Here is a 25,171-nt window from a genome sequence, read left to right on the forward strand (position 1 = left end):
ATGCTGGTGGTGGGTGCTGCCCTGTGCTGGAAAGGGCGGGTTTCCTAGGTTGATCAGGCCTAAGAAAGAATGCATAAAATCCTCTGAAGCCTCCATTTTTGCTAATAACGTCCATTTAAATAATAAGGGACCAAGCAGGAAGTGAGTTTGTTCCCCAAAGTTTTATGGCCCTTTGGCTCTCTGACCCTGACTCAAAATAAGCCTTCAGAGTTCTTTGAATGTTATCTATTGTGTAATCATTTCTGTCTGACAAAGATTGATGAGTTTTCTTCCTGTGCAAATTGAACCCAGTAAATGCCTGTCACATTGAACCCCAAAGCCTGTTGGGGTGCTCTCTTCTTGAGAGAGTGGCTGAGGCACTCAGAGGCTCTCTCCCCTAGAGAGAGTGGTTGTGCCATTCCATTTCCTTCATGGGACTCAGTAGTCCATGTGAATGTACCTCATCTCATTCATAATGCCGTGGACACTATGGGCTGGTGCTCGAGTCACTGTGTGCTGCCTGGCACTGTGCTAGCCACTAGGACATGAGACTAAAAAGAGAGGTGTGCCCCTGCTCCGCTGAAGTGCCATCTCACTGGGCTCCAGAAGCATGATTAGGAGTTTTCCAAAATGAGGAGATGGTGAAAGAGCATTTTAGGAGATGGGAACAGTATAAGCATAGGTAGAAAAGCTCAGCTCAGAAGAATCTCTGTAAAAGTCCAGCTTTTCTCCTCACTGGTTTACTTTCCATGGGGGAAGCCCCCACAGCCCCCAGGATGTGAGCCAGGTTTTGCTTGATGCTGACATCAGGCAGTGATCCTCTCTGTGCTGAGAGCCTCCTCCTGTCTTCCTCTCAGTGGCCCCAGGCCAGGTTTCCCAGAGCTTAGTCAGGAAGAGAACCAGCTAAATTTCTTCATCACCACCTGAAACCTCAGTAACCCCAACCATACATCCTGGAATTCTCGGTCCTGCTTATGGATATCTAGGACAAGGTAGGGTTTCTCTCACCCCTCCCATCTCTCCTTGCCCGGGGTGCCCCTCTCATTCCCATCTGACTCACATATTTCAACCCTATTTCAACCCTTCACTTTACCTACATGTCCTTGGTTCTCTCACTTTCCAGGGACCATGTGATAGCTGCCTTTCCCATTTTCTGGATGGGCAAACTGAGGCTCAGACAGGGGAGTGGCGTACCTGAAATTTCAGTGAGTTGGGAGCCGAGCCAGGATTTGAACTCAGTTCTCTCTTGCTCCAAGGCCTACATTCTTTTGCTGGCTCTATGAGCTGCCTCCAGCTTCTAGAAGCTCCCATATCACCCATTTTCCCTGTTCTTAATTTTCCACCAAACTGTGGAGGCAGCCAGCTACAAGATACACTTTGATCCTGCCTGGTGACTGACTTGAAATAAGTTGAGGAGATTGAGAGCATTGGCTGAACTGGTGGCTTCTTGACTCTGAGATCCTGTGACACAGCTTTGAGCTGGAAGTCACTGACATGGTGCCCATTGTCCCCACATCCCTGTCAGCTAATCCTACCATCTCCTTCCACAGGTCTCTGGGTGGTGGAAAAAGCTTAACCTCATGGGGCCAGCAGTTCTCAGCATCCACCACCTTTTGGACACTTCTACCAATATCAGTCCAATAATAAGATTTACCATGGCTTGGCTTGATCCTCCGATATAATTCTCAAAACAGCTTTGTGAGGTGTATTCAATAATTCTCCCCTTGTTCAGATGGGACAAAAAAGGCTCAGTGAGGTGAACATCCCAAGAAATGTGCAAACTAGGTTTGCACCCAGTTCTCCGAGGGACGGGTGGAGGAACTAGGACATGTACCTTGTAGAGGAGGATCATGGGGCACATGCTTTGACTACTGATTATTAAAGTTTGAATATTTCCAATCTTCAGTTCCTTTGTCTCTGATGTAGGTATGAGCATAATTATTTACAATAAAGTACAGTAAACTGTCCTGTGGCATTGTCCAGCTGGTCCCTATGCCCTGGACCAGGACATTCTCTGCATCGGCCATGAGGGGCTGCTATCCTCTTGCACCTCCACAAGTCCCACATTCTCCTTCATTCCTCACGTTTGCTCATCTCTCCCTGTCCTCATCCTATCTCTGTCTACGTGTGTAGGTTACCTCCACTAGCCCTGGGCCCCAGCAGTGAATATTCTAAAGCTTTAGAAAGGTCTAGGACCTTGTAAGTTCCAGCTAATATAAGTGAACAACCCAAGAGTCCTCTGCCTCCACTCCCCATTCCTTCCCCTCCCCCATGCTCCAATGAACAGGAACCAACACTTAAGAAATTTGTAGGGATGGCCACGTCCCCTGTGGTGTCTCCAAGGTGAAGTGATGATTCCCCACACTAAGCCCATGATTTTCTGTTTTTGTTGTTGTTGTTTTTTTTCTGTGATGCCTCTCCATCATCTATAGTGGCCATAGATTCCGTAGGAACCCTGACTTCTCTTTCCATTCCTACTGGTAGGCACTCTATTCTTTGAAGAAAGTTGACATCTCTCCTGGATTTTAACTGCGAGAGTTTGGAGGAGCGGTGGGGAAGATAGCACCAGTCCAGGGAAACCAAGGCTGACTCCCAAGTTTACAACATGGCTACCCAGGTCCCTGCAGATTCCTTGAAGACCAGTCCTGCTCCAGCACTCAGAGTCCTAAGCCATTTCTTTCTTTCTTTTTTTTCTAAGCCATTTCTCTAACCTGTTTCTGAAACCTACAGGCAGCCTGACTACCAGATCAGCTCACCAACACTCAAGACTGAATTTATTTGTCCAGTGGCCAGTTTCCCAAAGCCCACTCAGTAAGCGATTGATTTCCCAGTTTACCCAATGAACCGATTTACTGACAGCTTGCTTTGAGGAATGTTTCCTGTGGATCTATTAAATGGCTATGACTTCATTCTCAATGTTTTTATGAATATGCTCCTTGTCGCTATATGCAGTTGACCTTTGCCTCACATGGTTTTAACCGCAAGGAATTAACTTATAAGCAGATTTTTAAAAACTAAATAGTTGTACTGTTTTTTAAAACATGATTTATTGGGGTAATATTGGTTTGCAAAACCATACAGATTTCAAGTGTACAACTCAATAAAACGTCATCTACATATGGCATCATATGCCAATTGCCCCAAGCAGTCTCTTCAGTCTGAATTCCCCCCACCTTTGCCTACCTCCAGCCAGTCCCCACCCTGCTTTCCCTCTGGCCATCACCACACTGTTGTTCACATCCATGGGTCATACATATAAGTTTTTGGCTAATTTCCTCACTTTCTTTCGTCCAATCTGCCCTACCACCTCCCCTTTGACAGCTGTCAGTCTGTTCAATGTATCCATGCCTCTTTCTATTTTTTCAGTTTATTTTGTGAATTAGATTCCACATATAAGTCAGACCATATGGTATTTGTTTTTCTCTGACTGGCTTAATTCATTTAGCATAATAGTGTCCAGATCCATAATAAAAAGTGTCTGCATAGCAAAAGTAACCATCAACAAGGGGAAAATGGAATCCACTGAGTGGGAGAACATATTTGCCAATGATACATCTGATCAGGGGTTAATTTCCAAAATTTATAAAGAATTTATACAACTCAACATCAGGAAGACAAGCAATCCAATTAAAAATGGGCAAAGGAGCTGAATATACATTTCTCTAATGTGGACATACTGTATGTCTATGGTCCATAAACCTATGGTATGAAAAAAATTATCAACATCACTAATCATCAAACAAGCAACAAGTGCTGGCAAGGATGTGGAGAAAAGGGAACTTCTATGCACTGTGGTGGCAATGCAGATTAATGAGGCCACTGTGAAAACCAGTAAAAAGTTTCCTCAAAAAATTAAAAATGAAACTCACTTTTTACCCAGTGATCCCCTTCTGGGAATATATCCTAAGAATTCCAAAACACTAATTGGAAAGAATATATGAACCTCTGTGTTCATTGTAGCATTATTTGCAATAGCCAAGATATGCAAGCAGCCCAAGCATCCATTAGTAGAGTGGATAAAAGAGCTGTGGTACATTTACACAATGGAATACTATGTGGCAGTGGAAAGGAAAGAACCGTTACCCTTTGCAGCATGGATGGACCTGGGGATCATTATGCTAAGTGAAATAAGCCAGTTGGAGAAAGACAAATATTATATGATCTCACTTATATATAGAATTTAGTGAACAAAATAAACTGACAAACAACATAGAGCTGTGGATATATGTGGAACAGGCTGACAGCTGTCAGAGGGGAGGGGTGGGAAGGACTGGATGAAAGAAAGTGAAGGATTCACCGAAGCACATATATGCATAACATCTAGACATGGACTACAGTGTGGCGATGGCCAGAGGGCAAGGAGGATGAGGGGTAAGTGGAGGTGGGCAAAGGTGGGGGAAATGGGGACATCTGCAATAACATCAACAAAGAAAAATGTAGAATGATTGATTGTGTTTTAGAGTAACACAGTTTAAAGAAGAGAATAAGAATTGCTAAATTCTGAGTAGTTATCTTTGAATATATTGAGATTGAAAAAGAATAAGAAACAAAGTGACTCATTTGTATTTGTGAGTTTTAATTTTTTAAAGAATTGCAATGTGAACAGTGAACTGAATATACTACTTATATTAAAATATTTTAATGAAAAATTTTAAACATACACAAAGACAGGGAACAGAGAAAAGCCAGCTCCCATGCATTCATCATTTTAACTCAAAAATGATCAACTCCTAAGTGAGTTGTATTTTCATCCCATGGAATGAGCTGGCCATACCTGTCCGAGTACACGATTTTATCTATAAACATGTTGGTGTCTGTTAAAGACAGGGATCTTTAGAATAGAAATACAATATTATCAAACACTACGATTATAACAATTTTTGCATAATCAAATACCTGATCAGTTTTTTGATTTGTCCAACTATCTTGCTTGTTTGTTTCCTGGTTTCACATCTGATTTTATTCAGGATCTTTATCAAATCCACAATTTGCAGTGGTTGATCTATAAGTGAAATCAGTTTTAATATTGGCAGCACCTCCATGTTTAGATAGGTGTGGGGAGGGGCAATGATGATGATGGTGATGATTATGTGTGTGAATTATGTTTGCAAGGAAGGGGTTTTTACAAAGTTGAATTGCAGATGAGGCAGGTCCCTTTCTGACTTCTCTAATGTGGCATCATTTCTGTTTTTTTTTTTTTTTTACTTTGTGTTTTGATCTATTTTTGACACACCAGTGCACACTAATTCTGGTTCTGGTCTTCATCCAACATGCAAAGTTCTCCCAGATGGTACTCTAGAAAATTCTGCACATGCTGTGACAATTCCATTCTTTTATGCTGGATAACTTTCTTTCTATGATTTAAGCCAGAGCATGTTATCATGCAAACATGTATTTCATTGTGCTCTACCTTCACCATCACAATACAAGATCTGAACAAGGAGGGCATCACCTGTTTTGTTCACCTTTCTATTTTCACAAATATATGGGAATGTATGTGCACTCACATAGAACACATTTAAAGAAATGTGAGGTTACAGAATGACAGGAATGGCAGGGAGAATGAAACTAGAGTAACCAGAATGATTCTCAAGCAACTGTATCAAAAAATTGAGTGGAACATCAAAACTAACAGAAACAAGACATGAAATAGTAATAATTTAATAATATGAACATGGATTAGCAATTAAGTTGGCAAAGGCATAGACATAGAAGGTGATGTTGAATGTTCCTAGACATTGTGGCAAACAGCAGATGCTCAGCAATTAGTTGTTGAATGAATGAGGCATTAAGTCTCAGTATACAAGTACATTTAACACATGGAAAATTTGCATGTCAATATATCTGGAAAGATTGGATTGTTGAGTATGAGCTGGCAAAATAAGTATTGAACTGGAGGTAAGTGAAGTTTATCACTTATATCACAAAAAATCAGAGGAATTGCCTATTCACTGGAAGGCTAACCAAGACTTTTTGGTGAACAGATAAAAAAACTACATATTAATTTTTATGGGTAGGCCAAACCATTGTAATCAAGTGAAGAGACCCAGAAGTAAGAAGACAGACATATTTAACTAAAGAAAATGTAAAACATTTTTATTGCTGAAGTGTCTCCCAAAAGTCAGCTGAGAAACAATAATTGTGAAAAATAATTTGAAAGGCTAATAATGGTGGAATAATACGCATATATGAACATATAATACTAATGCTCAAAATTGCCATCAAATATATGAACTATGGATCAAAGTCAGTATAGTGTGGAAAACAACAAAAACATCTCTTTCACACCCATCAGCCTGGAGGAAACATAAAGAGCTGGGGCTGGACTTTTAAACAGGCAGCAAAGGGGTGCTCTGTTTTTTCCTGGCAGAACTGTGAACTGTTACAACATTGGGAGAACAGTCTGAAGGCAGCTACACACACACACACCACAAGGACCTGTGTCTCTAACACAGTGCTCCTCAGTTTCTGCAGGACTGACATCCTGGACTAGGTCTTTGTCTGAGGAGTGGTGTCTCCTGGCCATTGCAGGATGTTCAGGGCATCCCTGGACTTTACTGACATCTCCCATGGACCAGGCAAAAATGTCTACAAACATTTCTCAGTGTCCCCTGGGAGAACAGTATTGTCTCTGGTGGAGAACCAGAGTTTGAATGTAACAATCTCAAAATATTTTCATATATTGTTATAACAGCAATGTATTGATAAAGTATACCTTAGATTTCAAGTGTGACTAGCACAGCTAAACTGTGGAATATTACACGGACATGATGATAATGAATGAGCATTGCACCAGTTGATTGGAGGGAAGATCATAGGTATTGCTGGGTAGGAAGGAAGAGTAGACACGCCAAAAACCCCTGCAGAACACATAAAGAGCATTTCTGATGGGCAGGATGCTGTTCATGCATCTGTACAAAAGCACATGAGTGTGTATGTGAGCATAACACAGGAAGAGAAGTTTTAAAAAAAAAACTAACCACTTACGGTATACAGATCATCAGTAGGAGTAAAATTAGGGTAAAAGTAGGTTTCAAAATAATTTTATGAACACAATTGAGTGAGAATCTAAAAGTAACTTATTGAAAGACACAAAATAATATTTTAAGGATATTAACATGGGTCACTGATCCAGTAGATTTCCAAGGACTTGGAAATGAAAAAATATAATAGAGGGGTTTTTAAAAATGCAGAGGAAGCAGTCTCTCAGTTATAATTTCTTATGTTAAGAGAGATGGATTTTATACTTACCTGGCAGGAGAGATACCATGTCATGAAGGTGGTTTTCCCAGGGTGAGGCTCACCCATTGCACTCCGGGTGTGCTGACCCCTGGGTTTTCCCCAAGTGTGGGAAACTTGACTGCATGACTTGTGGTAGTGGGGGACTGTGTTCGTGCTGTCCCCTAAGAAATAAGGTAGATGGATTTAAATGGACACTTAGGGAAGGAAAGGTGAGCTTTAGTCAAATGTGGATATAATGGCTCAAGATGATGCAAGGGTTAGAAATAGATCAACCACAGAAGGCCAAAAGGAACAATAAGGAATAATAGACACAAAACAAGTTAGAAATATGTATAAAAGATGATTTATTAGCGCTAAGTATAAGAAGAACATTCTGGCATTTGTTCTCCTATTTGAAGACAGCATTCCTGGTTACTCTGTCATTTTAGCTTGTTTCAGATAACTTGTATGTATTTATTTACTTCATTTTCAATTCTCTGAAGCATTGAAATTTATTTATTTTTTACTTCAATTTATTTTTTAAATGCTGAAAATAGTATTAATTTTTAATTTGTCTTTTAAGTGTTCTTAAAAAATTTATTTATTTTGTTTTAGACAGAGGGGATGGGAGGGAGAAAGAAAGGGAGAGAAACAGCAATGTGTGGTTGCCTCTCTTGTGTCCCCTACTGGGGACCTAGCCTGCAACCCATGCATGTGCCCTGACTGGGCATTGAACCCATGACCCTTTTGTTGTAGGCCAGTGCTCAGTCCACTGAGCCACACCATCCAGGGTTCTTTTAAGTGTTTTGACATATGATTATTGCACTTTCTTTTTTAAATTTTATTTTTCAATTACAGTTGACATTCAATATTATATTAGTTTCAGGTGTACAGCATAGTGGTTATACAATCATATAATTTACTAAAGGATCCCCCCAATATTTTTAGTGTCCACCTGGCACCACACTTAGTAACTAAGTTATTACAATATTACTGACTATATTCCCTATGCTGTGCTTTACAGCCCTGTGACTCTTTTGTAACTACCAGTTTGTACTGCTTAGTCCCTTCTCTTTTTTCAGCCAGCCCTCCAACCAGCTCCCTCTGGCAACTGTCAGTCTGTTCTCTGTTTCTAAGACAGATAACCATATCTAAGATGTCTCGTTGGGGGTTCATTTCCCTGTAACAAGGAGAGATTTAAAGGACATGCATATTTGCATAGGAAAACTGGTGGTTCTGGTTCACATGAATGACAGGACCCCAAACTCTCTCTTCAGTCACACTTTGATCAGAGAGGATGGATGGAGTCCTGAGCCTCGTGGAGATAATGATGGATAACACTGACAGTGATCACTCACCATCCCTTCTGTGGTTATGGGAAATTTAGAAGGGGGAATATATTGCCTTTATAGCAATGAAAGGGGTCATATTATAGTGAGCACTAGAAGATTTTAAGTAGAAATACAAAGATAATTCAATAAAAATAGAACAATACTAATGAGTTCTTTACCCATATCTATTATAAACCACCTTACACATGGACAACAATCTTTCTCCCCCACCCTTTTTTTGTTTACTTTTTAATTATTGTTTAAGTACAGCTGTCTCCATTTCCTCCCACCACTCCCCACACCCCAGCAATCACCACCTTCCACCCTTGATTACTCGTGGATGCCAATGTTTCATGCTCCTAGATGCACATCATGAGAAAAAATATTTTGCNATACTAATGAGTTCTTTACCCATATCTATTATAAACCACCTTACACATGGACAACAATCTTTCTCTCCCACCCTTTTTTTGTTTACTTTTTAATTATTGTTTAAGTACAGCTGTCTCCATTTCCTCCCACCACTCCCCACACCCCAGCAATCACCACCTCCCACCCTTGATTACTCGTGGATGCCAATGTTTCATGCTCCTAGATGCACATCATGAGAAAAAATATTTTGCACAGGAATTACACAATTTGGCTTCACTGTATTGAAGGTAATCTATGGTCCAAAGGTCATGTTAGGCCAATTTTATTAAAATTTGTCTTGCACTGAAGACCTGTTGGAGACATGTATTTGATAACTGTTTTGCAAAGGGCTTAGGAGGGATTGTGAACACTGAGCCAAAGGGGAATAGGACCCTAATGAGGAGAATAAAATTCACGGACAGGCTATTAAACACACTGTATGTTAGAGTCTGCCTTCTCAAGAAGAACAGTTAAGACATAAAGATGTATATAAAGGAATGTCAGACATAAAAATAAAAAACAGTGGTTTCACATTTCCTCACTTATAAAATTGTATAAATTTCCTTGGTAATTAAGTGTACTTTCCCCCATAGGAATAGTACGATTCAGGATGATTCTTTTAGCAAAAAAAAAAAAAAAATATTTCATATAATATATGTCATTTGGGAAAATTATTTTAAAAAACCATGTTGTCTCATTAGGTATATGGGATTTTCCAAATACTTCTGACCCATGATGGAAATAAATTAGGGAAAGTAGAAAAATAACAAAGTGAAAAGCTGTAGGACATAAGAGAGAAGAAAGCTTACTAAAGTGAGTTTCTGAAATTGAATAGAGAAGTTAGGGTCAAAGACATGGAAATTCCAGGAAATAAATAGAAAGAGAAGGTTCTACTTCCTTAGTCTGAAAATAACCACAATAGCCGACTCTGAGCCTTTGACCTCGACAATCATGGGCACTACTTTAGTGTTAGGATGGTTTGCCCGTTGGTCGTTTCCTTCACAAAAAATACTGTCAGAGTTTGTTTTGTGTCTTTGTTCCTGAGACTGTAGATGAAGGGGTTCAGCATGGGTGTGACCACTGTGTACATCACTGAGGTGACTGCACTTGACTGTGAGCTGTGGGTACAGGCAGAGCTGAGATACATTCCTAGGACTGTACCATAAAGTAAGGAGACAACTGAGAGGTGAGAAGCACAGGTGGAAAATGCTTTATACTTCCCCTGAGCTGATGAGATTGCATGTATGGAGGATACAATCTTAGAGTAAGAGTTAAGGATCCTAACAAAGGGACCACCACCAAGCAGGAGAACTGAAAAATACATCACCATGTTATTAAGAAAGGTGTGATAACAGGCAAGTTAGATCATCTGATCGAGTTCACAGAAAAAGTGGGGTATTTCCAAGACTGTGAAGAAGGAGAGCCTCAATGCCATTAAACTCTGTAACAAGGAATCCAGGGCACTCATGGTCCAGGACACCAGAACCAGCAGTCCACAGAGCTGGGGTTTCATGATGACTGTGAGTGCAGGGGGTGACAGACAGCCACATACCTATGATAGGCCATCACGGTCAGGACAAGTATGTCCAAAACTGCAAGGAGTGCAAGAAAATAAATCTGTGTGATGCAACCTGCATAGGTGATGGTTTTGCTCTGTGTCTGGATGTTCACCAGCATCTTTGGGACTGTGGTGTAGGTGAAACAGATGTCTACCAAGGACAGGTTGGAGAGGAAGAAGTACATGGGTGTGTGGAGGTGGGGGTCTGAACTGGAAGCCAGGATAATGAGCCGGTTTACCAACACAGTGATCAAGTTCATGGAGAGGAACAACCCAAATAAGATGAGCTGCAGTTCTGGTTCCTCTGATAGTCCCAGGAGAATAAATTCTGAAAGTTTGTGTACCTTTGCCTGGTTCTATACAGTGGAGGTGATACTAGGAAAGAGGAAAATAATATGAGTAATTACCAAAAGTTTAAATGCTGCCATTTATATTATTAGTCAAAAATTAATTTTAATATATTGTGTATGAATATGGTCCCCTTTCAGGAAGTCCATGTTGCCACATGTCATATAAAACTTTTGTATCAATCAATTTTTCCCCTAAGTCATCATGTATTTCTACAGTTTTAATGAGAAGTTTCTCATGTGTTTCAGGAATGTGAATTGAATGCAGAACATATTTCCCACATTGTCCAGGCTATGCTTATAGCATGCCGAAAAACAAAATTTCCTATAAGGCTATGATGGAGAAAATGATAGAAGCAAATAATAAAAATCTATAACACTTCAGATGGTGACAGGTGGTATAGAAGAAAGGGAAGGCAGGTATAAAGAAATGAAGGGGGTGTTTAATTTTTCATGGGCTTTTAGGCAAGACCTGCAAATAAGATGGCATTAATGCAGAGAACTTAAGTAAGAAAGGGAAGGGGATTATTCAAGTTTATGTGGGAAAGTGTGTGTTCAGCTAAAGAATTGGCCTGTGCAAAGGCCTTGAGGAAGGTGTTTGTTTTAATTTTCAGCTTGAGAAAGGCAGTCGGTGTTGGCAGTGAATGAGCATAAGGAAGAGGAAGAGAGAAGGTGTCAGACGCATTGGAGTGATGTGGCCTCGCTGCTGCTGCTGCTGCTCAAACCTGAGACACAGGGACTTTCTTGTCCACACTCCTCTTGCCCTTGATTAATCTTGTTGCAAATGTGTCCCATGAAGGAGTCAGATCCCCTCCTCAGTGCTTCCTCTTAATTGAATTCTGGCCCCTGTTTGTAAGAGTTTCCTTGGAGTTTATGATTCCTAGTCCCCCTGTTTGGTGGACTGTCACATGCACAAGTCACTCTCATCCCCCACCCACATGCTATGACCATTGTTGTGTTATTTGCATGTCTTTCTCAGCCTCAGCCATACTGATGCAGCTGCGAGTGGCTACAAGCAACATGGCCAGATCACTCCCCTGCACATCATAGAAATGGTTCCCAGCAATTCCTGTCCTATACCTCCCTCAGATAAAATACCTGGGCTGCATATTGGGATGGCCATGTTCTGCTCTGTAGTTAAACAAACATTAAAAAAATCTGCACATACCTTGACTAATGTAAATAATGTGCAATGAGCAAGGAATTGCTCATTGCACAATAGATGAATGGATAATGAGTGATATATACATGGATATATATAACGAATGACATACATACAGGGTGGAGCAAAATAGGTATGCAGCTGTTCATATGGAAAATAATACAACAATTAATAAATAATAAGACAAGAATAATCTCTGTGTTTAACATAGTCACAACATAGAAGCAGAGACAATAAAAAGTATGACATTTTGCCATTTGCAGCACCATGGATGGGCCTAGAGGGCATTATGCTAAGTGAAGTCAGACAGAGATAGACAAATACCATATAATACCCCTTACATGTAGAACCTAAAATGAAACAAAATGGAACAAAACAAATGAACAACCAAAGCAAAACAAAAACAAACTGATAGATACCCATAACAAACAGAGGGTTGCCAGAGAAGAGACAGTGAGGGAGTGGGTGAAAGGGTGAAGGGGAATAAGAGGTACAACTTTCAACTACAAAATAAATGTCATGGACATGTAGTGTAGTGTGACAGCATGGGGAATGCAGTCAGTGATATCTTAATAACTTTGCTTAGTGACGGGTGGTTATGAGACTCGTGGTGGTGATCACATTGTAAGGTGTATAAATGTCAAATCACTATGTTGTACACCTGAAATTAAGGGAGCATAACTGTACTTCAAATATGAATAAAAATAAATAATAGTTGTAATTCTATAAAAATCTGAGAGAAAGAGAGCAAGGAATAAAAGAGAGAAAGAGAGAGGAATGAAATGAAATGGTTGAGGAAACAATGATCTAATGAGCTCAGGTTTGAGGAAGAAAAGTCTTCCTTGGTTTTGGCTGTACTTGAACCCTGAACACATTCCCCTGACACCCAGCAAAAATAATAAAAGAACAAAAGCAAAGTTGTCTAGAAGACAGAAATGGTGACACCACAATGGTTATCTTTTAATACTGCACACCCAGAGCACAGAGATGAACCAACACTTCACAAAAGAAAATATGTAAAGTGTAACAAAATTGGTGGTTTTTATTTTTATTTTTTTAAATTTAATTTATTTATCTTTTAGAGGGGAAGGAGAGAGGGAGAGAAACATCAATGTATGGTTGCCTTTCGTGCATCCCCTGCTGGGAGTTGGCCTGCAGGGAACTGGCCTGCAACCCAGGCATGTGCCCTGACTGGGAACTGAACCACCATCTTCTGGTTCGCAGGCCTGTGCTCAGTCCACTGAGCTACGCCAGGCAGGGCAAATTGGTGGTTTTTAAAATCAAGCAGAGGAAGCCCTGTTTTCTGTGGACCTATTTCATAATTATTTGAGCAGCTTATTTTTATATGGTCCAATAGGGGATGAGGTTAGGTCCTTTTTTCCTATTCTCATGTGGCATCTTTTGTATGACTTCTTGGGCTGTGGGTTTTTATCTCTTTTGTGACAAACTCAACTGGTACACCCTAGTCCTGGTTCTGGTCTTCATCCAACATGCAGAATCTCCCCAGACTACGCTTTGTAAACCCGGCCCACACCGTCACAACTCTATCTATTTAGACGGAAGAGCCTTCTTTGTATGATTCTGCCTAAGGACATTATTTCAACACACATTCAATTCATTGTTCTCTGTCCTCCCAGTTGTACTGATTGATCCAAAGAGCAGGGACTTCATCTACTTTGTTCGTGTTTGGGTTTTTCACAAAGGTATGTGAATAGATGTGAACTCATACAGGAACAAAACTAAGAATATGAAGAATGAAGATAAAATGAGACCAGATCAAACTGTAAGCAAAATTAAATGGAAAAATCAAATACTAACTGAAACAAGATATAAAATTGCAATAATTTAATGACATGAACATGACTTATAGTTAAATTGTCAAAGACATAGACCAAAAGAATTCATTCATTTTTTTAAATATACTTTATTGATTATACCATTACAGTTGTTCTATTCCCCCCCTTCATTCCCCTCCACCGCACCCTCCCTCCCTCACCATCCTCCCCACCCCTTAGTTTATAACCACGTGTCTCAAGTTCTTTGGATTCTATATTTTCCCCACTATTCTCGCCCTCCCCCCTATCTATTTTCTGCCTACCATCTATGCTATTTTCTGTGCCTTCTCCCCCCTTCTCCCCCTCCCACCCTCCTGTTTCTAACCCTCCATGTGTTCTTCATTTCTATGGTCCCACTCCTGATCTAGCTGTCCTCTTGGTTTGCTTTTGTTTTAGGTGTGGTTGTTAATAACTGTGTGTTTGCTGTCCTTTCACTGTTAACATTTTTCATCTTCTTTTTCTTAGATAAGTCCCTTTAGCATTTCATATAATAAGGGCTTGGTGATGATGAACTCCTTGAACTTGACCTTATCTGAGAAGCACTTTATCTGTCCTTCCATTCTAAATGAAAGTTTTGCTGGATAAAGCAATCTTGGCTGTAGGCCTTTGGATTTCATGACTTGGAATATTTCTTTCCAGCCCCATCTTGCCTGTAAGGTCTCTTTTGAGAAATCTGCTGACAGTTTGATGGGTACTCCTTTGTAGGTGACTGTCCCCTTATCCCTTGATGCTTCTAGGATTCTCTCCTTCATTTTGGTCTTGGCTAATGCAATTATGATGTGCCTTGGTGTGCTCCTTCTTGGATCCAACTTCTTTGGCACTCTCTGAGCTTCTTGGATTTCCTGGAAGTCTATTTCCTTTGTCAGACTGGGGAAGTTCTCCTTTATTATTTGTTCAAATGAGTTTTCCACTTGTGGTTGTTTCTTTCCCCCTTCTGGTACCCCTATAATTCTGATGTTGGAACGTTTAAAGATGTTCCTAAGCCTCTCCTCATTTTTTTGAATTCTCATTTCTTCATTCCTTTCTGGTGGGATGTTTTGTTCTTCCTTCTGGTCCATTCCATTGATTTGAGTCCCCGTTTCCTTTCCATCACTATTGGTTTCCTGTGCATCTCCCTTCATTTCAATTAGTTTAGCCTTCATATGTTCCTCTAATTTGTGACTATGTTCCTCTAATTTGTGACTATAATCTACCAGTTCTGTGAGCATCCTGATAAATAGTGTCTTGAATTGTGCTTCTGAGAGGCTGGCAATTTCTCGGTCGCTTAGAGTTATTGGCTCTGGGACTTTGAGTTCTTCTTGCACCATCTTTTGGGCTGTTCATGCCTGTTCCATAGCAGGATCAGAGCCCTAAAGTGTTCACTAGAACAGGGCAACTAAGTCGCTGGGTTGTGACGCTGTATGTGGGGGCAGGGTCAAAGAGGGACTACCGCGTCCTTTCTGCCGCCTGCCACTGTGGCCCTCACCAGTGCCACAGTTGCTGCCATCACCAGGCCCACGAGTTCCGTCCCACTGCACGCGAGTGTGCCACCACCATCAGCCCTCGCCCCCTGGGGCCTGCGTAGTCTGTCTCACTGTGCTCGAATGTACGCCCGTGGTCAGTCTGCCCCGCACCCCAACTGGTTCCAGGCTACCTGCACACCTGGGTCGGGGGACCTGTCGTGCCCGACCCTGCTCGCTGCTGGCTCCGCCCCTCTTACCATCCCTGTTGAACGGTTTGATGTAGTCGACTTCCGTATAATTCAATTTTCTGTCCTTTGGTTGTGTCTTTGTTTCTTCAGACCTTTGTTGTATTCAAACTTGGTTGTGGGAGAAGGCACAGTGTTTCCACCTATGCCTCCATCTTGGCAGAAGTCCTCGAATTCATTCGTTTTTTTTTAAATGTTTCATTCATTTATTTTCAGAGAGAGAAGGGAAGGAGAAATAGGGAGAGAGGAACATCAATTGGTTGCCTCTTGTTTGCCCCCAAATGGGGGCCTGGTTCTCAACACAGGCATGTGCCCTGACAGGGAACCAAACCATGACATTTTGGTTCACAGGCCAGTGCTCAATCCACTCATCCACACTACCCAGAGAAAGACATAAAAGAATTTAATATATACTGTTCCTTGAGTGTTCTGGCACATAGCAGATGCAGTTATTATTCACTTAATGATTCCAGAACTAGGTGTCAACATATATGGACATTTACCATATGACAATGTAGTAATTCAATTTAATATGTGTTATTCCACTTTAGATTTATTAAATAACTTTTCATGTGAATACTCAGTATGAGAGAAGATACTGCAATGCCTGTCTCACTGACTCTGGCTCCAAGGTGCTGTCTGCCTCACTGGTTGGATCTTTTCAATGAATAGAAAACAGGCTGAAATACACCCTATCTTAGAAATTTAGTACAAACGCTTTCACTTCACTGAACTGCTCTCCACACCTAAGGCTCCATTTCATCTCTGAAAACAGCAAAACTCTCTGAGAAGTGTTTCACTTTCCTGCAGCCATTTCCTGCACCTCACTCACTGTGCAGCGTCTTCCCACTGGACTCCCAGTCCCATCACCTAATTGTCAGCTATGGCCCGGGAGTGCAGATTCAAACAGCTGCATCCTTATTACCATGTTAAGTAAATTAAGTATAAATTAGTTCCTTAACCAAGAATACAAACAGAGATATCTGGTCTTGGGGCTGGGCTGATTAGGGTCGCAGTTCCTCAGGTGAAAGTTCTCAGGTTCCAGCCTCTCTGACCCTTTCCTGATGTACCTACCAGGCTCTCAGACTCCCCTGGATGGGTTTTCTGAAAGGCAGGTCTCCATATGCCAGTCAGAATTGGTCCCTGGATGGTGGGTGATGGAGAATGAAGCTCTGTCCCACACAAGACAGAAGGAAGGACTGAAGCATCAGTTCCTGAGCCAGATTTGGGAATTAACAAGAATCATTCTGCCTAGCAACATAGGAGCTGAGGGGCTGCACAGGGAGATATTTCTAGTCTCTCTATAACTGCTCATCAGGCACATTTCCCTCATGGTATTCCACCTCTAAGTACCTGATTTCTCCCTAGGCCTCTGGAATTCACAAAGGAAACTTCCTGATGATTTTCTGATCCCAAGTGACCAGAACAGACATTAAGTAAAGTCAGTTGTTATTTCTCCTTGTCTTTGATCTTCCTGTTTTCCAGAGGCCTGACTTTGTCCACCTTATTCCAACTCTGAGTTAACATTTTCTCCAACGTTTGAGACTAAGAAGTCTCTCAGGACCAGGTCCCACTGACCCTTCTCCAGAGCATTGCTATCCCCTCTTCAATGAATGGGGAGCTGTGTTCCTTTGACATACAGTCCTGGGCACCACACTCTTTTCCTTCCTGACACATTTGTGAAAATAATAGGGATTTTGACTTCTTTCATAACTTAAGAGCTGTCATTTAGTGCCTCACTATAAAATATGTTAACTATGAGAGATAGACTCAGATATTCTCATGCCACATAACCTGAGCTTAGCATCTTTTTAAAAAATACTTGATTCCTTTTTAGAGAGGGGAAGGGAAGGAGAGAGGGAAAGAAACATCAGTGTGTAGTTGCCTCTTGTGCTCCCCCTATTGGGGATGTGGCCTGCAACCCATGCATGTGCCCTAAGTTGGGAATGGAACCAACAACCCTTTGGGTCATGGGCTGGCACTCAGTCACCTGAGCCACACCAGCCAGGGCTGAGCTAAGCATCTTATAAGCACCACCTGATAAAAAATTTTGAAAAGTCCATTGTATGAGGTAGTATTGTTATGAACTCTACTCCCCTTTGTAGCATGGGACTTGAAGGGGTTTAGTGATCTACCTACTGATTAAGGGGTGGACAGAGTAAGAGATGACCTCCTTTTTTTTAATTCTCTTTCTTCGTTGTAGATTTTAAAAACTTAAAAAAACTGTGTATTTTATGGTATTTTTACAACCATTTATTTCCCTTATACTCCTATCCACCTCCACACCCCACCATACCACCCACACTTCTTTTTTAAAAATTTTATTTGTGTGATTCCCTCTCCCCCTCTCAAACTTTATTTGAGAGGGAGAGAGAGATTGAACATGGATTTTTTAAACATGGATTTGTTATTCCACTTATTTATGCACCTATTGGATTTTCTAGCATGTGCCCTGCCTGGAAATTGAACCTGGAACCTTGGAGCATTGGGACCACACTGTAACCAATGCAGTGCAAGCCAGGGCCACAGAGGGTCCTTGATTGGAATTTGTCAGGTTGCTTCCAGTTTTCAAACCCTGGGCCAGTGATTCTCAGCCTGAGGTGATTTTGCCCCTTGGGGAATGTTTGGCTGCTAAACACCTGTAATTCCCATCACAAATAATTATTCTGCCTCCACTGTCAACATGAGAAGGTGAGAAAGCCTAGCCTAAACCAGCACTTCTCCAACTTCAGTGTGCATAGAAATCACCCAGGATTCTAGTTCTTCTGTAGATCCTGGTGAGCCAGAGATTCTGAAAATCAAACAATCTTGCAGGTGGTGTTGATGCTGCAGGTCCTGGCCTGAAGACTGAAAGGTTTTCTTAGGCTCCGCCAAGGAATAAGTGCCAATTAGCCACAAAGTTAGGCCATATAGAGCTTTATTAGGGTTTGCCTGCCCAGATGAGGCTCCCCAGTCCGCAGAGCGGGGCCAGGGAAGCTACACCCAAGCAGGGAATGTGATGGGGTTTTATTCTGGTTGGCTTTCTTTGTGGGAGCTGGGGATGGGTCACCTTTGAACAAAATGGAAATATATCATTGGTGGTTCTTCTCAGGCTCAGGTTGTTATGCGGAGAAAGCCCACCCTTTCTGCTCTCTGGTTTGATGTCAGCCATCTTTTCCGGGTTATAGTTCAGCTGCCATTTTGTCCTACAACACCCATCCTAACAAAGATCACTCCTTGACCACCAAGGTTGTGGCTCAGTATCAGAGTCTAGTGTAGGCTGTTTTAGGCCTTCCGAACCAACATTTCATTTGCATGTAATGTGAACGAATAGTGTATTCACTTACTTCACAAGCTGTTATAAATTCTGAGTTTGGCTCTTTTGTATAAAGGCTCTCGAACAACATTGAATAACAAGCTTCTAAAAAAGACATTGTCCATTTTGAAAATAAAGACCTTAAAATGACACCAAATAATGTATTTTAAAAAACCCTTTATAGCAGATAAGTAGGATCCTTCAAAAGAGGTCTGCATCCTAATCCCCAGAACCTTTAAAAATGTTATTTTTATAGCATGGGTGGAGGGTCATTGAAGTAGTAGATGGGCTACTTTTGATGATCAGCTGACATTTAGATAAAAAGTTGGATGATAAATGTGCAGTGGAACTAATGTAATCACCATGTTCCTGTTACAGAACAGACCCAGTGCAGGTGTACATTATACTATTACTGAGACGGCCCTCCCTCTTTCTCCAGGGGTCCCCCCTACTAGGTTTGCTATACCCACAACCCGAGGAAAGACAACTCTCAATGCCAGAGATTTATGAAAAGAGAAGAAATTATTTATTTAAAAGCTATACATACTTAGTGTAGTGACTTAATGTCTTCATTAAAAGTTTGAAGTCCTTTAGAATACCCAGAGACCCACACAGTCCTTCCTTCTGCCACTGCCCTAGTCTGGGGTACCATATCTCAGGAAAAAAATTTGAAGTCTGTGATAAAGACCTTAAAATGACACCAAATAATGTATTTTTAAAAACCTTTAGAGTAGATAAATAGGATCCTTCAAAAGAGGTCTGCAACCTAATCCCCAGAACCTGGCACCAACAGCTGTGTTCCTGCCACAATTTCCAGTTAATCCAAAGCCATGTGACACCTTCTCATGGCCCACAAGCAAGAGACCTTTCAGCCCTTTTCTTCCAGGAAGAGTCTCTTCTGCTTCCTAAGCCATGTGGCAAAAGGGAGCACCGCAAAGCCACCCGGTCCTCACTCTTCCAAAACTGCATGATTCTCCCTCTACTGCCACAGCCGTGGCAATGGCAGAGCTTCAGTCCATTCTCTCTCCCCATGACTTATTGTGTGGTCCCTGAGAGCTGTGTGAGTAATGACCCTCATTTTTTCCTAGTTTCCTGATGGTTGTAGCAATTATTATCAGGACCACAAGGGCAAGTCCAGCCACTACTGTAGTCTGAATAATGAGCAGTAGGACCCAGCCAGTGCCCCAGGTTTTCCTAGCCTGTAGCACTACTATCAATAGGGTGAGACTTAAACAAAACAATGCTCAAGCCTGCATCCTCAGAAAGAGAAGTTAAGGTAATGATGTACAAAGAAATAGAGACACAAAAGTGCAAACAGTGGTTTTAGATTTCCTGGAATGAAGTTTTGTAAATGATGTATGTAGCCAAGTGCAGTTTTGTCCACCTGAGTAATACCACTTGTGACTATTTGGTCTATAAAATAAGAACAAGTTACATGCAGTGATGTATGTCATTGGAGAAGACGTTATTATTAAATCCCTGTTGCCTGTGAAATAAACTGGGATTTTAGGTGTTTCTGATTAAGGTTGGAAAACTGTAAAGGTAGAAACAAAACACAGGGACAAACTATATGACAGAGCAGAAGGCTCAGTTTAGGTGGTCACTTAAACCATGTGGAGTTGAAACAAACAAATGGGAATTCCAGCAAATAAATAAAAGAAACATCATTTAAAACCACAACCTCTCCCCTTATCTATTGCTGCTTCTAGGATTCTCTCCATTTTAATCTTGGCTAATGTAATTATGATGTGCCTTGGTGTGTTCCTTCTTGGGTCCAACTTCTTTGGGACTCTCTGAGCTTCCTGGATTTCCTGGAAGTCTATTGCCTTTGCCAGATTGGGAAAGTTCTCCTTTATTATTTGTTCAAAAAAGTTTTCCACTTGTGGCCATTCCTCTTCCCCTTCTGGTACCCCTATAATTCGGATGTTGGAACGTTTAAAGATGTCCTGGAGGTTCCTAAGTCTCTCCTCTTTTTTTTTTTTTTGAATTCTTGCTTCTTCACATTTTTCTATTTGGTCATTTTTTCTTTCTTCTGGCCCACTCCCTTGATTTGAGTCCCAGTTTCCTTTCCATCACTATTGGTTTCCTGTGCATTTTCTTTCATTCCATTTAGTTTAGCCTTCATTTGTTCCTCTAATTTGTGACTAAAATTAATCACTCCTGTGAGCATCCTGATCACAGAGTGTTGAACTGTGCATTTGATAGGTTGGCTAACTCTTGTTTGCTCAGCAGTATTGGCTCTGGAGCTTTGAGCTGTTCCTCTTGAGCCATAGTGTCTTGGTCTGTTTGCACCTGTTAGGTATGAGGGGTGGAGCCTTAGGTGTTTACCAGGGTGGGGCAACCCAGGTCGCTGGGTTGTGACGCTGTATGTGAGGGCGGGGTCAGAGGGGGCAATGGCGCTAGCTCCATGCTCTCTCTCTGATTCCAGTCCTCTCTGCTGCTTCCCACAAGCAAATTGGGCCCTTCTGGTGCTGGTTTCCTACAAAGGAGTTCCCATCAGACTGTCAGCGGATTTCTCAAAAGAGACCTTACAAGCAGGAAGGAGCTGGAAAGAAGTATTCCAAGTCATGAAATCCAAAGACCTACAACCAAGATTGCCCTATCCAGCAAAGCTTTCACTTAGAATGGAAGGACAGATAAAGTGCTTCTCAGATAAGATCAAATTCAAGGAGTTCATCATCACCAAGCCCTTATTATGTGAAATATTAAAGGGACTTATCTAAGAAAAAGATAAAAAATATGAACAGTGAAAGAAAGTTATTCACAGTTATTAACAACCACACCTAAAACAAAAGCAAACTAAGAGAACAGCTTTATCAGAAGTGGAACCATAGAAATGGAGATCATGTGGAGGGGTAACAACAGGGAAGTAGTAGGAGGAGAATGGGGAAAAGGTACAGAAAATAAGTAGCATAGACAGTAGGTAGAAAATAGATGAGGGGGAGGGCAAGAATAGTAGGGGAAATATAGAATCTAAAGAACTTGTGACACATGGACATAAACTAAAGGGGAGGAATGGTGGGGAAAGGGGTGTGCAGGATGGAGGGGAATCAAGGGGGTAAGTGGGACAACTGTAATGGCATAATCAATAAAATATATTTTTAAAAAACCACAACCTGATTGAAGAGTCACATCTGGCTCTGAGGCTTTGAGCCCTGCAATCATGGGATTTTCTTCAGCCCTAGGAAAATTGGTCCTTTTATAGCTGCCACCTCAACTGATCTTCTCAGAGCCCCCTTTATGTCTCTGTTCCTGAGACTGTAGATGAAGGGGTTCAGCATGGGTGTGACCACAGTGTACATCACTGAGGCTGTTGCACTTGACCGTGAGCTTTGGGTACCAGCAGAGCCTAGATACATGCCTAGGCTTGTACCATAAAATAAGGAGACAACTGAGAGGTGAGATGCACGGGTGGAAAATGCTTTATACTTGCCCTGACCTGATGGGATTGCTCGTATGGAGGACACTATTTTAGAGTAAGAGTAAAGGATCCCAACGAAGGGACCACCACCCAGCACCCCAACTCCAAAATACATCACGATGTTTTCAACAAAGGTGTCAGAACAGGCGAGTTGGACCATCTGATTGAATTCACAGAAAAAATGAGGGATTTCCAAGTCTGCACAGAAGGATAGTTGTAGTACCATTAAGGTCTGCAACAAGGAATACAAAGAACTCATGACCCAGGACACCAGGACCAGCAGTCCACAGAGCTAGGGGTTCATGATGACTGTGTAGTGCAGGGGGTGACAGATGGCCACATACCTGTCATAGGCCATGACAGTAAGAAAGAAGTCATCCGACCCTGCAAAGAGTAGAAAAAAATACATTTGGGTGATGCAGCCTGCATAGGTGATGGCTTTATTCTGTGTCTGGATGTTCAGCAGCATCTTTGGAATGATGGTGGAGGTGAAACAGATGTCAGCCAAGGACAGGTTGGAGAGGAAGAAGTACATGGGGGTGTGGAGGTGGGAGTCAGAGGTGACGGCCAGGATGATGAGCAGGTTTCCCAACACAGTGATCAGGTACATGCAGAGGAACAGGCCAAATAGGATGGGCTGCAGTTCTGGTGCCTCTGATAGTCCCAGGAGATGAAATTCTGAAATTTGTGTACCATTGCCTGGTTCCACACAGTGGAGGTGACTACTAGAAAAGAGGAAAATAATATGAGTAATTCATGAAAAGTTGAAATGCTACAATTTATATTGCCACTCAAAAATTAATTTTAATACATTGTCTATAAGTGTGACCCTCTTTCGGGAAATCCCCCATGATGCCTGTGATATGAAAGTTTTACATTGATCAGTTTTTCCCCTAAGACATCACATGTTCTACAGGTTTTTTTTAAAGATTTTATTTATTTATTTTTAGAGAGAGGGGAAGGGAGGAAGAAAGAGTGGGAGTGAAACATCAATGGGTGGTTACCTCTCATATGCCGCCACTGGGGACCTGACCTGCAACCTGGGCATGTTCCCTGATTGGGATTCAAACTGGCAACCCTTTGGCTCACAGCCCACACTCAGTCCACTGAGCTACACCAGCCAGGGCATATTCTACAGTGTTAATGAGAAGTTTTTCAGGTGTGAGGTGGGACCCACTAAACCCATAGGTTTATTTATAAAATATTGTGCATTCATTTTTACATATTTAAAATTCAGTCACCTTCAAAGTGCTCTTTATTAGGTGCAATACACCTATCGAGATGCTTTCCCATTGATTCTCTCCTTTCAGATTGTCTAAATGATCCCCCCCTTTTTTTTCATCTGGGGAAACAAAAAAAGTCATACTAAGTGAGACTGGGTGAATAGGGAGTGAGGGTAAGGGGGTCATGCTGGTTTGCGTCAAAAACTGCTGGACACTCAGTACAGTGTGGTCAGATGCACTTGTCAAATGAATTGGAAGAGTCTTCAAAAATGTTTCACAGAAGCCAAATACAGACTCTCACAACACCAGCAGATGCACTGATACAGATGGGTTCCTAGAACACTTACTTATCCAGGGAAGTCTGCACTACAAGGTGCCCACCCTAAAAGACATCATTCCGCATTTTTGGGTCCCCTCTCATATGCTAGTAATGTAAATTGAGTGCTGACTATGTTTTCTGCATTGTCCAGGCTGTGAGTATTGTGTGCTGAAGAACAAAATTTGCTACAAGGCAATGATGGAAAAAGAACACAGAAGCAAATAATAAAAATATATAACATTTTGGATGGTGACAGGTGGCATGCTGAAAGGAAAGCAGGTATAAAGAAATAAATTGGGTATTTAATTTCTTGTGGGTACTTATGCCAGATGCCAAACAAAATGGCATTAGCACAAGAGCTCCAGTAAGAGAGAAAGGAGATTCAAGGTTACATGGGAACGTGTTTACCCAGCAGAGGGATTGGTCCATGCCTGTGTTTTAATGTTCAGCATAAGAAAGGGAGCCAGTGTTGGCAGTGAATAAGCATGAGGAAGAGGAGGAGAGGTGTCAGACACATTGGAGTGATGTGGCCTCACTGCTACTGCTGCTGAAACATCAGACACAGGGCCTTTCTTTTCCACAGTCCTCTTACCCTTGATTAATCTTGTTGCAAATGTATCCCATGAAGGAGACAGATCCTCTACTCAGTGCTTCTTCTTGATTTATTTCTCACCCCTGTTTGTCAGAGTTACTTTGCCATACATGCTCCTTCGTCCCCCTGTTATAAGGACAGTCACATGCACAAGTCACCCACATGCACACACACACTACGACCATTGTTGTATTATTTACATGTCTTCCTTAGCCCTGGCCATACTGACTCAGCTAGGAGTGGCTACAATCTAAGTTGGCCAGATCATTGCCTGGTACACTGTAGAAATGGTTCCCAGCAATTCCTGTCCTTATCCCTCTCATGTACAAAAAACCTCAGGCTCTATATTGGGATGGCCATGTTCTGTTGTGTATTTAAACAACCATTAAAGAAATCTGACTCCTTTCCCACTCTACCCTCTCATCAGAGCCTTCCCTCAGCTCTTGACCCAACTGTCATTTTTACACCTATGCCCTGTTTATTCGGTCACTCTTGATTTTCTATGGCCCAACACTAGATGAGGCAGGACTTTGGGGCATTCTTCTTTGTTATTCTTGGGCTTTGGGATTTGATCTCTTTTTTGACACATTCAATGGGCACACTCCAGTTCTGGTTTTATTCTTTGTGCGACATGCAAAGATCCTAGGTCCCCAGACCATTCACTATACAGTCCTCCTCAGGTCAGGTAATCTGTCCCCTTTCTTCACATGCTGTACTTCCAAGGGCCTTGTGTCATACACACACTTACTCCTCATTTAATACAAGATCAAATGAGAAGAAACCTCATCTG

General features: G+C 41.6%; 1 non-coding gene and 2 pseudogenes across 1 annotated transcript; 1 reads left to right on the forward strand and 2 right to left on the reverse strand.

Moving 5' to 3' along the window:
* The first annotated feature begins 7,222 nt into the window (after nt 1-7,222).
* On the forward strand, nt 7,223-7,385 carry LOC118982163 (U1 spliceosomal RNA). Its single transcript, XR_005065492.1, has one exon. It is a non-coding gene; the product is annotated as a U1 spliceosomal RNA (small nuclear RNA).
* A 2,515-nt stretch (nt 7,386-9,900) lies between these two features.
* Nucleotides 9,901-10,820, reverse strand: LOC118982147 (olfactory receptor 7A5-like; annotated as a pseudogene).
* Nucleotides 10,821-21,987: 11,167 nt separating this feature from the next.
* Nucleotides 21,988-22,950, reverse strand: LOC118982148 (olfactory receptor 7A5-like; annotated as a pseudogene).
* Between the last annotated feature and the right edge of the window lie 2,221 nt (nt 22,951-25,171).

This window comes from Sturnira hondurensis, unplaced genomic scaffold, assembly GCF_014824575.4.
Source record: "Sturnira hondurensis isolate 20B ecotype Veracruz unplaced genomic scaffold, ASM1482457v3 Scaffold0025050, whole genome shotgun sequence".
Taxonomy (NCBI): Eukaryota; Metazoa; Chordata; class Mammalia; order Chiroptera; family Phyllostomidae; genus Sturnira; species Sturnira hondurensis.